Below are 3,136 nucleotides of genomic sequence, written 5' to 3'. Positions count from 1 at the left end.
TTGTATTCATCATTGTCCTGGAGGTGCCAGCTATGGCAATTAGGCAGGAAATGAATTGAAGACATCCATATCAGAAAGGAAAAGGTAAAACTACCACTATTTAGAATTAATAAAATAGTTCATCAAGGTTGAAGAATATAAGACCATACATATACAAAATATAAAAATATACAAAAATTCACTACATTTCTATACATTTGCAATGAACACCCAAAACTGTAGTTAAGAAAATCATCCCATTTATAATAGCAACAAAACAGATAAAATATCTAAGAATAAATTTAAACAACTTGTGGGTTCATTTTTTTAGTGGCATACTCAAGAAATTACAACACGCATTCTTAGTTTAGTAAACCTACTATAAATTAGAATTTTTCTACTTCCTGGACAATTAAAAAACTTTGGAATAGGTTAACTTCATTTAATACCCTCACATTTTGTGTTATCTTTGTCACATATTTTAATCATGCATAACTGGCAAATATTTAATGTTCCACAGAATATAATTATTATATCCTTTAATGCTGTCCTGCTGATAATGAATTTCCAGGTTTTTGCCTTAGAAAGTTATTTTGTTGACATAATTTTAAAAATTGGCTGGGCATGGTGGCTCACGCTTATAATCCCAGCACTTTGAGAGGCTGAGGAAGGAGGATTGCTTGAGCCCAGGAGTTTGAGACCAGCCTGGGCTACATAGTGAGACCCCATCTCTACAAAAAGTTTAGAAAAAGAAATTAGCTGGGCATGGTGGCTCACTGCTGTATTCCCAGCTGCTCAGGAGGCTGAGGCAGGAGGATTGCTTGAGTCCAGGAGTTCCAGACTGCAGTGAGCCATGATCATACCACTGTACTCCAGACTGGGTGGCAGAGTGAGATTCTGTGTCCACAAAACAAAGCAAAACAAAACAATTTGGTTTTAAAAATTACTGTACATATAATAAAATGCAAAAAATTAAATGTACAATTTGATGGGTTTTAACAAATACATACACCCATGTAACCACTACTAAATCAAGATGTGAAACATTTCTGGGACTCAAGAAAGTTATCTCATGCCCCTTTGTAGCAATCACCACCACTCTTTTTTTTTTCAACTGAATTAGTCTCTTTTTGTTCTCTTGGTAATCTCTTCCAAAGTTAACTACTTCCATTGTAGGTGAGGAAATGTATAAGACTTCATTTCACATGTTGGCACTGTCATAAGCATGGTCTTTCCTTTTACTGCAACTCAGAATTAAAACTTTAGATTCTTGATTATTTTATATTCCAGTCCTAGAAGTAATTTCCACTGAAGAAGTTATCTGATGACGGTCTTATTTTTCTAGTAGTGCCTTATAACCCAGCTCCAGCTTCTCCAGGAACACAACAAGATGTATTTAGCTTAAATATATATTAAACTAAAAGGTATTCTCTGAAATGAGTTTAAATGCATTTTATTTTTAGACAACCTACATGACATGTTTTTCCTAAAAACAATGCCTCCACTCCAAGTAAGTCACAGTCAACGTAAATGAAGAGCTCAAGATGACATCAGTTCCATTTGTCGTAAGTCCTGCTGTTGTGTGGATGACAAAAAGCAGGTAGTTTTGATGACAGGTGATAAATTCAAAGTAATTGCCAAATTTGTTAATAATTTTTCATTTCTAAATCATCCTTAAAGACAAGCATATGTAGGGTAACAGTGTCCTCACGGTAGTCCAGTAGAGCAACCAACGCTGTCAAGATTCTTGTTTTCACCAGTAAAGAACTGGTAGATTTTGAAATTAGCAAGGATTTGCTTGATTTGTTCAGCAACCCCTATCATGAAAGGTTTTACTCTTTCTGATCTCTGTTCTTCATGTTTGCCTTTGATCGATTTCATGTAATACGTTACGTACTTCTTACAGGCTTCTTTTTTGAAGCTTGTTTCCTGTGATAGTGTATGACATCAACACCAGTGATAACTGTGCTTTGGGTTTCTTTACCCTCAGGGACTTCAGTAGAGGCGTTTCTACCAATAAGCGAGCCATCAATGTTATCCTCTGTCCTACTGACTATCTTCCCCTCCATCTCCAGGCACCACCCTTCTGTGATCTCCTGGTTCTTGTAAATCTCATCCTGGCTGATGAGATCTGGATAGATAATCATGATGGTGGCTGAAGGGAGACGATGGTGGTGCTAGGTTAGCAGTGGCATAGAGCTCAGAGCTAATGCAGAGCAGCTGGAGCAGTGCTGAGGTAAGTGGGAAAGTGGAGGAGAAAGTCCAGGGTAACCATCATTTTGTGTATCACTGCGCTAAATTTTGTCTATTTTAGTCATTTATATGCATGGGAACATGCAGTAAGTAGTCTTTTGTGTCTGGCTTTCTTAACATAAAATATTTTTGTTATTCATCCATGTTGAATGTTCAAATAGTTTGTAATTTTCATTAATGAGTAGTCTTCTAGTGTATGAATGCATACAGTTCATACATTATCTTCTTAATGGCCATTTCTGTTCGTTTCAGATTTTAGCTACTGTGAATAGAGAAGTATGAAATTTTTGTCTAAGTCTTTCTTTAGACCCATGTTTTTATTTCTCTTGGAGAAACAACTAAGAGTGGAATTGCTGGGTGATATGTTAGGTATATGTTTAACTTATATGAGAATTGCTAGATCTGTTTTCCAAAGTGGTCTATACGTTTTACACTCAAACCAGAAATGTATGTGACTTCAAGCTACATTGCATTTCACTCATACTTGGGATTGCCATTCATTTTAACTTTTGCTGTCCTTGTGTGAAGTGCTCTTTTGTGGTTTAATTTGCAATTCCCAGATGAGTAGTGAGGCTGAGCCATTTTTATGTTTTAATTGGCCATCATTATCTATTCTGCTAGGTTTCTAATAAGATGTACTGTGGATTTTTAAATGAAGAATGTGTGTATTTTTATTACTGAGTTGTAGTAATTTTTTTATATATACTGGATGCAACTTCTTGGTCAGATTTATGTATTATAAATATTATCTCCAAGTCTATGGTGTGCCTTTTTGTTTTTATAATAATGACTTCTGAAGAGCGAAATGTTTTAACTTTTATAGATACAGTATTTCAAGTTTTGCTTTTATGATTACTACCTTTGCATTCTGTTTAAGAAATCATTGCCTACCCCAAAATCATGA

At 35.3% G+C, this 3,136-nt stretch overlaps 1 pseudogene; it reads right to left on the bottom strand.

Moving 5' to 3' along the window:
- Positions 1-1,625: 1,625 nt before the first annotated feature.
- Positions 1,626-2,126, bottom strand: LOC105468557 (translationally-controlled tumor protein-like; annotated as a pseudogene).
- Positions 2,127-3,136: the final 1,010 nt, after the last annotated feature.

Source organism: Macaca nemestrina, chromosome X (assembly GCF_043159975.1).
Source record: "Macaca nemestrina isolate mMacNem1 chromosome X, mMacNem.hap1, whole genome shotgun sequence".
Classification (NCBI taxonomy): Eukaryota; Metazoa; Chordata; class Mammalia; order Primates; family Cercopithecidae; genus Macaca; species Macaca nemestrina.
This window is presented reverse-complemented; position numbering and strand designations above follow the sequence as displayed.